The 10023-nt window shown below is 40.6% G+C and overlaps 1 non-coding gene across 1 annotated transcript; it reads left to right on the top strand.

The window, feature by feature from the left end:
* Positions 1-9670: 9670 nt before the first annotated feature.
* On the top strand, positions 9671-9778 carry LOC148555749 (small nucleolar RNA R71). Its single transcript, XR_015886789.1, has one exon. It is a non-coding gene; the product is annotated as a small nucleolar RNA R71 (small nucleolar RNA).
* The last annotated feature ends 245 nt before the right edge of the window (positions 9779-10023 follow it).

The raw sequence follows: 10023 nt of genomic DNA, 5'->3' as shown, positions 1-10023 counted from the left end.
TTGGTAAAAGTTGAATTTTGGTGAACTTTGACTTATCATAACTTTTGCCTCGGTTTTCAAAATTGGTTAAAAATTGTATGAAACTAAAGCTTATTGAAAACTCTTCAAAACGATATAAAGTTTGTAAAATTTGGAATTTTGAAGAGGATGTTATGATCAAACAAAGATTGGTGTTAAAATCTGAAATTCTGCAAAGTTGCAGAATTTTGTGATTTCTGGTATGTGCGCATGCACAGCCTTGTGCGCACGCACAACCCTGCAAAATTTTCAACCTGTGCATACACACAGACCTGTGCGCACGCACAGGCAGGGAAGGACGTGCTGTTTGAAGCGCTAGCACAGCTCGTGTGCGCACACACCAATGAGAAATTGCAACCTGTGCGTATGCACAGCCCTGTGCGCATGCACAGCCCTGTGTGCATGCACACGTTGGGAAGGTCAGTCTGTTGGGGACGCTAGCACAGCTTGTGCGAGTGAACAGACTTGTGAATTTTCGTACCTGTGTGTACACACACCCCTGTGCGTACACACAATTTTAAAAATCTTTCTGGGCGTGCGCACGCACACCCCTGTGCAGAGGCACACGTTTTGTTTCTCAAATTTAACATTGTTTTCAACTATTTCACCTTCCCAATAAGGTTATAAGCTTCTATAACACCATTTTAAGACTTTTAGGCTTGATTTTGAGCATGAGAATATGGGAAATAACCTAAGGGTTTTAGTTGATGATTTTTATGAAAAATTTAGAAAACGGAGGCTTAGGTTTCTAGTGTACTGAGGATGGGCTTGATGGTGTAGGAAGAATGGCTAGTATGTGAAATGAGAATTAATGAACTGTTGGGTTCGGAACTGATATGTGAGTTGACAGTGGTTGAGATGAGTCGAGGACTCTGAATGAGTTGATGGATCCATGCTATACTGAAAATGTTTTTCTGAAAACCACAGATGTATCATTTTTATTGAGATCATGAGATGCTATGCGCCTGGCAGGGACGGCGGTTGGATCCCGCCTGTTGAGGTAGCAGCGGCAGCGTAAGGACGGTGGTTTAATCCTGCTTACGTTGAGATGTGAGGTATGTGGCAAGAGTATCCCGCTCGCATCCCTTCGGATCAATAGAGCGTGCAGGCGCAAAACCCTGGACAGTGATACGAGAACTATATCTCGGGGGTTCCCATTGATGATTCCAAAGGGTAACTGACGTGGCAGAAATTGACGAGTTAAGAATTTATTATAAGAGATGCGTTGCAAGTACAGTTCTTAACCAACCAGAAATCCGCTTATCAATTTAGAAGGGTTGTCACAAAATTAAAAATTAAAATACTGGGAGTATGAATCCCAGGTCGTCTCCCAACGAGTTACAGAAAGGTGTGCTATTTTATTAATCAGATGTTTTCAAAAAATGGTTTGCGTTGAATGACAGGAAATTAAATTAGAGAATTTGTGTAATTTTAAATAAAAGCCTTGATTGGGAGTAGATTAGTCGGAAGCCCTATTCTTGTTGGAGTACTCTCAAGATTAATTAATAATTGAGGGTTGTTCTGTTTAGTTATCCCTTACGAGGTAAGGGAAAGTCAAGCAAGTTGGAAAGCTATTTCTATTCACAAGTTCCAATCCGCTCAATTGAAAAGGATTGGTGTCAGTGACTAGAGGGCAATCCAACAATAAACCTAATTACAATTTTTCTTTTAAGCATTCCAACTCAAGGTCTTCCCTTCAATCAACTCCCATCCAAGTTATGGAACTACTCGCTCATTGTAAATGTAGAATTCATAACATAGGAAAGGGAAATATAGAAAGACATGATAAATAATAATCAAAGGGATCAATTAGAAATAAAAATAGTTCTTGTATTAATAAATTCAAAAAATAATCCAATAATAATTCTGAGTAAACAAAGGACATGGAAGAGTAAGAGATAGGTAAGGAAAACAAACTAGAATGACGAAGTCTCGCTGAGGTAATAACTCTTCTCAATATCCCAATGCAAAAAGCAATAAAAATCAAATCCTAAGAACTATGAATGTGTAGAGAGAAAACCTAGAGGAGGAGTAAAAACTAGATCTAAAACTGAGAATTGTGTGGAATGAATGTTCTCTCTCATTTTTCCATGTTCCTTGGCTCTAGTCTACTTTTCTGGGCCGAAAATTGGGTCAAAACAGGGCCTAAAATCGCCCCCAGCGAATTCTGCAGATTCTGCAGATCGCGCATGTCACGCGATCGCGTCATTCATGCGGACGCGTCATTCGGCATTTTGCCTTGCCACGCGTGCGCGTCGTCCACGCCTCTGCGTCACTTGTACAGTTCTAATCCGTGCGGTCGCGTGAGCCATGCGTCCGCGTCACTGCGATTTCCTCTATGTCGCGTGGTCGCGTGAGCCATGTGTCCGCGTCACTTCTCGCTGGTCATCTCCTTAATTTCTTGTGTTCCTTCCATTTTTGCAAGCTTCCTTTCTAATTTCCAAGTCATTCATGCCCTATAAAGCCTGAAATACTTAACATGCAGATCACGACATCTAATGGAATGAAGGAGAATTAAAATACATAATTAAAAGTCTTTAGGAAGCAAATATTCAATCATGTAATAATTTTAGGAAGGAAATATAAATGCATGCCAATCATATGAATAAGTGGGTAAAGAATTGATAAAACCATACAATTAAGCATAATATCAACCATAAAATAGTGGTTTATCAACCTCCCCACACTTAAACATTAGCATGTCCTCATGCTTAGTTGAAAGAGATAAAATAAATGAGTAGGAACATGTAAAACTCATGTAATGCAATGCAACCTATATATATGAATGCAACTATATGATTCTTGTCTACTTGATCAAAAGTAAATATGTTCTTTAAGACAATTACAAATCAAACTCCACTAATTCAATTCTTATACAGTAAGAACAGATAAAAATGCAAGAAGGTAGCTCATGAAAGCAGGGAACATAGAATTTTAAGCATTGAACCCTCACTGATGGTGTATGTACACTCTAATCTCTCTAGTGTATAGGGCAATCACTCTATCCTTCTCTGATCATGCTTTCTAATTTTTTTTTGTTCTTCACCTAACCAATCAACAACAATTAATATATCAATGAAAATATCATGAGGTCTTTTCAAGGTTGTAATGGGGCCAAGATAAGGGTAATGATACATATATGGCTAAGTAAGCTTATAAATTGAATCTTTAATTAACCTAAGCTTTAACCCACACATATGTACATTCTATATAGCTCAAATTTCATACCTAGCTACGCAAAATTTCTCTTTCACATTCCATACTCATGTATCAACTTTTATTTTAAGTTTATCATACATGCATTGATCTTTGAATTCTTAACTTAACATTGGGGTAATTTTATCCCCTTATTCATTTATTGAAAATTTTATTTATTTTATTTTATTTTATTTTATTTTTTTTTGAACATAAATATAAAAATAAACATAGCTTATCAATGCACATAGATTTTTGATTCTTATAGTTTCACATGAGTAGGTGGTACGCGGAATCGTGATTACACTTTAATTATGTAAAATTCATCGCTCTTTCTTTCCCTGGTAATGGCGCCAAAAACATGATGCCAAGACCACGGTTCACAACTCTGTGTAACTAACCAGCAAGTGCACTGGGTCGTCCAAGTAATACCTTACGTGAGTAAGGGTCGAATCCCACGGAGATTGTCGGTATGAAGCAAGCTATGGTCACCTTGCAAATCTCAGTTAGGCAGATATAAATTGATAATGGTGTTTTCAAATAATAAATAATAGAATAGGGATAGAGGTACTTATGTAAATCATTGGTAGGAATTTCAGATAAGCGAATGGAGATGCTTTTCATTCCTCTAAATCTCTGCTTTCTTGCTATCTTCATCCAATCAGTCTTACTCATTTCCATGGCTGGCTTTATGCAAGGGCATCACCGTTGTCAGTGGCTACATCCCCTCCTCTCAGTGAAAAATATGCTCACATGCTCTGTCACAGCACGGCTAATCATCTGTCGGTTCTCGATCATGCTGGAATAGGATTCACCCTCCTTTTGCGTCTGTCACTAACGCCCAGCACTCGCGAGTTTGAAGCTCGTCACAGTCATTCAATCATTGAATCCTACTCGGAATACCACAGACAAGGTTTAGACTTTCCAGATTCTCTTGAATGCCGCCATCATTCTAGCTTACGCCACGAAGATTCTGGTTAGGAGATATAAGAGATATTCATTCTAGCTTATTTCATGTAGAACGGAAGTGTTTGTCAGGCACGTGTTCATAGGGGAGAATGGTGATGAGCGTCACACATAATCATCACCTTCATCACGTTCTTGGGTGCGAATGGATATCTTAGAAGCGAAACAAGATGAATTGAATAGAAAACAGTAGTACTTTGCATTAATCTTTGAGGAACAGCAGAGCTCCACACCTTAATCTATGGAGTGTAGAAACTCTACCGTTGAAAATACATAAGTGAAAGGTCCAGGCATGGCCGAATGGCCAGCCCTCAAATGTGATCTAAGATAGCATACAACTGATCAAAGATTGTCAAAAAGACGTCTAATACAATAGTGAAAGGTCCTATTTATAATAAACTAGCTACTAGGGTTTACATGAGTAAGTAATTGATGCATAAATCCACTTCCGGGTTCCACTTGGTGTGTGCTTGGGCTGAGCTTGAGTGTTGCACGTGTAGAGGTCCTTCTTGGAGTTGAACGCCAGTTTTTGTGCCAGTTTGGGCGTTCAACTCTGGTTTTGGATCCTTTTCTGGCGCTGGACGCCAGATTTGGGCAGAAAGCTGGCGTTGAACGCCAGTTTACGTCATCTATTCTTGGCCAAAGTATGGACTATTATATATTGCTGCTTTTTCTTGCTTCAATCATATGAGCGGGACTTATAGCTTTTTGCCTCTTGAATAGTTTTGGCATCTCACTTTATCCATTGAGGTTCAGAATGATTGGCATCTATAGGAACTTCAGATTTCGAATAGTGTTATTGATTCTCCTAGTTCAGTATGATGATTCTTGAACACAGCTTCTTTATGAGTCTTGGCCGTGGCCCTAAGCACTTTGTTTTCCAGTATTACTACCGGATACATAAATGCCACAGACACATAATTGGGTGAACCTTTTCAGATTGTGACTCAGCTTTGCTAAAGTCCCCAATTAGAGGTGTCCAGGGTTCTTAAGCACACTCTTTTTTTTGCTTTGGACCTTGACTTTAACCGCTCAGTCTCAAGTTTTCACTTGACACCTACACGCCACAAGCACATGGTTAGGGACAGCTTGGTTTAGCCGCTTAGACCAGGATTCTATTCCTTTAGGCCCTCCTATCCACTGATGCTCAAAGCCTTGGGATCCTTTTTATTTGCCCTTGCCTTTTGGTTTTAAGGGTTATTGGCTTTTTCTGCTTGCTTTTTTTCTTTTTCTTTCTATTTTTTTTCGCCTATTTTTTTTTCTTTTTTTTTTCTGCAAGCTTTGTTCTTTGCTGCTTTTTCTTGCTTCAAGAATCATTTTTATGATTTTTCAGATTATCAAATAACATGTCTCCTAGTCATCATTCTTTCAAGAGCCAACATATTTAACATTCTTAAACAACAACTTCAAAAGACATATGCACTGTTCAAGCATACATTCAGAAAACAAGAAGCATTGTCACCACATCAATATAATTAAACTAAGTTCAAGGATAAATCCGAAACTCATGTACTTCTTGTTCTTTTGATTTAAAACATTTTTCATTTAAGAGAGGTGATGGATTCATAGGACATTCATAACTTTAAGACATAGTTACTACTACTAATGATCATGTAATGAAGACACAAACATAGATAAGCACCTAACATAGAAAACGAAAAACAGAGAAAGCAAGAACAAGGAATGAATCCACCTTAGTGATGGTGGCGTTTCCTTCTTGAGGAACCAATGATGTCCTTGAGCTCTTTTATGTCTCTTCCTTGTCTTTGTTGCTCCTCCCTCATTGCTTTTTGATCTTCTCTTATTTCATGAAGCATGATGGAGTGCTCTTGATGTTCCACCCTTAGTTGTCCCATATTGGAACTCAATTCTCCTAGGGAGGTGTTGATTTGCTCCCAATAGTTTTGTGGAGGAAAGTGCATTTGAGGCATCTCAGGGATCTCATGAAAATGAGCTTCTTGCGCCTCTTAAGCTCCATGACTGGGCTCTCTTGCTTGCTCCATCTTTTTCTTAGTGATGGGCTTGTCCTCTTTAATGAGGATATCTCCCTCTATGTCAATCCCAGCCAAATTGCATAGGTGGCAAATGAGGTAAGGAAAGGCTAACCTTGCCATGGTGGAGGACTTGTCAGCCACCTTGTAGAGTTCTTGAGGTATAATCTCATGAACTTCCACCTCTTCTCCAATCATGATGCTATGGATCATGATGGCCCGGTCTATAGTAACTTCAGACCGTTTGCTAGTGGGAATGATTGAGCATTGAATGAACTCCAACCATCCTCTAGCTACAGGCTTGAGGTCCAATCTTCTTAGTTGAACCGGCTTGCCTTTGGAGTCAATCTTCCATTGAGCTCCTTCTACACATATGTCCATAAGGACTTGGTCCAACCTTTGATTAAAGTTGACCCTTCTAGTGTAGGGGTGTTCATCTCCTTGCCTCATAGGCAAGTTAAACGCCAACCTCACATTCTCCGGACTAAAATCTAAGTATTTCCCCCGAACCATTGTAACATAGTTCTTTGGATCCGGGTTCTTACTTTGATCATGGTTCTTGGTGATCCATGCATTAGCATAGAACTTTTGAACCATTAGGATGCCGACTTGTTGGATGGGATTTGTTAGAACTTCCCAACCTCTTCTTTGAATTTCATGTCGGATCTCCGGATACTCATTTCTTTTGAGTTTGAAAGGGACCTCGGGGATCACCTTCTTCTTGGCCACAACATCATAGAAGTGGTCTTGATGGGCTTTGGAGATGAACCTTTCCATCTCCTATGACTCGGAGGTGGAAGCTTTTATCTTCCCCTTCCCCTTTCTAGAGGATTCTCCGGTCTTAGGTGCCATCAATGGTAATGGAAAAACAAAAAGCTTATGCTTTTACCACACCAAACTTAGAATTTTGCTCGCCCTCGAGCAATAAAAGAAAGAATAGATGAAGAAGAAGAAGAAATGGAGGAGAGGGAGAGGGGTAAGTGTTTTCAGCCAAGAAGGGTGTAGAGGGGTGTGTTGTGTGAATTTGATGAAGAATGGAGGGCTTTATATATGGAAGGAAGGGGGGTTATTGTTCGGCCATATGGGTGGGTTTGGGTGGGAAATTGGTTTTGAATTTTGAAGGTAGGTGGAGTTTATGAGGTAGGTTTATGGGGAAGAGTGGATGGATGTGAGTGGTGAAGAGGTGATGGGGAAGAGAGTTTGAGGTGATTGGTGAAGGATTTTTGGGGAAGAGTGTTTATGGGGTTGTGTGAAAGAGAGTGGTGAGAAGAAGTGAGTGGAGGTAGGTGGGGTTCCTGTGGGGTCCACAGGTCCTGAGTAGATCCTGTGGGGTCCACAGATCCTGAGTGGATCCTGTGGAGTCCACAGATCCTGAGGTGTTCAAGGATTTACATCCCTGCACCCATTAGGCATGTAAAAATGCCTTTGCACCCAACTCTGGGCGTTCAGCGCCAGGTTGGTGGCCATTTTGGGCGTTCAACGCTCATTTGTGTGCCATTTCTGGCGTTGAACGCCAGAACCATGCCTGTTCTGGCGTTCAGCGCCCAGAAGCTGCCCATTTTGGGCGTTCAGCGCCAGAACCATGCTCTGTTCTGGCGCTGAACGCCAGACAGATGTTCCTCCAGGGTGTGATTTTTCTTCTGCTGTTTTTAATTCCATTTTCAATTTTTATATTTATTTTGTGACTCCACATGATCATGAACCTACAAAGACATATAACTAAGAAAAATATAGTTAGATAAATAAAAATTGGGTTGCCTCCCAACAAGCGCTTCTTTAATGTCAATAGCTTGACAGTGGGCTCTCATGGAGCCTCACAGATGTGCAGAGCTTTGTTGAGACTCTCCAATACCAAACTTAGAGTTTGGATATGGGAGTTCAACACCAAACTTAGAGTTTGGTTGTGGCCTCCCAACACCAAACTTAGAGTTTGACTGTGGGGGCTCTTGTTGACTATGCTTTGAGAGAAGCTTTTCATGCTTCCTCTCCATGGTTGCAGAGGGAGATCCTTGAGTTTTAAACACAAGGGAGTCCTCATTCCATTGAAGGACTAGTTTACCTCTGTCAACATCAATCACAGCTCTTGCTGTGGCCAGGAAAGGTCTTCCTAGGATGATGGATTCATCCTCTTCCTTTCCAGTATCCAGGACTATGAAATCAGCAGGGATGTAAAGGCCTTCAACCTTTACTAATACGTCCTCTACTTGTCCATATGCCTGTTTTCTTGAATTGTCTGCCATCTCTAATGAGATTTTAGCAGCTTGCACCCCATAGATTCCCAGTTTCTCTATTACAGAGAGGGGCATGAGGTTTATTCCTGAACCAAGGTCACACAGAGCCTTAAAGATCATGGTGCCTATAGTGCAGGGTATTATGAACTTTCCAGGATCCTGTCTCTTCTGAGGCAATGTCAGTTGATCCAGATCACTTAGTTCATTGATGAACAAGGGAGGTTCAACTTCCCAAGTATCAATGCCAAATAATTTGGCATTCAGCTTCATGATTGCACCAAGAAACTTGGCAATTTGCTCTTCAGTAACATCCTCATTCTCTTCAGAAGAGGAATACTCATCAGAGCTCATGAAGGGCATAAGGAGGTTCAATGGAATCTCTATGGTCTCTAGATGAGCCTCAGAGTCCTTTGGTTCCTCAGAGGGAAGCTCCTTATTGACCACTGGACGTCCCAGGAGGTCTTCCTCCTTGGGATTCACGTCCTCTCCTCTCTTCACAGGTTCGGCCATTTTGCTTATGTCAATGGCCTTGCACTCTCCTTTTGGATTCTCTTCTGTATTGCTTGGGAGAGTACTGGAAGGGATTTCAGTGATCCTTTTACTCAGCTGGCCCACTTGTGCTTCCAAATTTCTAATGGAAGATCTTGTTTCATTCATGAAACTTACAGTGGCCTTGGACAGATTAGAGACTAAGTTTGCTAAATTAGAAGTATTTTGTTCAGAGTTCTCTGTCTGTTGCTGAGTGGATGATGGAAAAGGTTTATTATTGTTAAACCTGTTTCTTCCACCATTATTAAAGCCTTGTTGAGGCTTTTGATCCTTCCATGAGAAATTTGGATGATTTCTCCATGATGAGTTATAGGTGTTTCCATAAGGTTCACCTAAGTAATTCACCTCTGCTATTGCAGGGTTCTCAGGTTCATAAGCTTCTTCTTCATAAGAAGCCTCTTGAGTACTGTTGGATGCAGCTTGCATTCCATTCAGACTCTGAGAAATCATATTGACTTGCTGAGTCAATATTTTATTCTGAGCCAATATGGCATTCAGAGTATTAACTTCAAGAACTCCCTTCTTCATAGGCATCCCATTACTCACAGGATTCCTTTCAGAAGTGTACATGAACTGGTTATTAGCAACCATGTCAATGAGTTCTTGAGCTTCTGCAGGCGTTTTCTTTAGGTGAATAGATCCACCTGCAGAAGTGTCCAGTGACATCTTTGATAGCTCAGATAAACCATCATAGAATATATCCAGGATGGTCCATTCTGAAAGCATGTCAGAAGGACACTTTTTGGTCAACTGTTTGTATCTTTCCCAAGCTTCATAGAGGGATTCACCTTCTTTCTGTCTGAAGGTTTGAATATCAGCTCTAAGCTTGCTCAGCTTTTGAGGAGGAAAGTACTTGGCTAAGAAAGCCGTGACCAGCTTATCCCAAGAGTTCAGGCTGTCTTTGGGTTGAGAATCCTACCATAATCTAGCTCTGTCTCTTACAGCAAAAGGGAAAAGCATGAGCCTGTAGACTTCAGGATCTACTCCATTAGTCTTAACAGTATCACATATCTGCAAGAATTCAGTTAAGAACTGAAAAGGATCTTCAGATGGAAGTCCATGAAACTTGCAGT

This window comes from Arachis ipaensis, chromosome B6 (assembly GCF_059453495.1).
Source record: "Arachis ipaensis isolate K30076 ecotype BB chromosome B6, ASM5945349v1, whole genome shotgun sequence".
Lineage (NCBI taxonomy): Eukaryota > Viridiplantae > Streptophyta > Magnoliopsida > Fabales > Fabaceae > Arachis > Arachis ipaensis.
The sequence above is the reverse complement of the archived record's forward strand: the minus strand, read 5'-3'. Positions and strand labels throughout refer to the sequence as shown.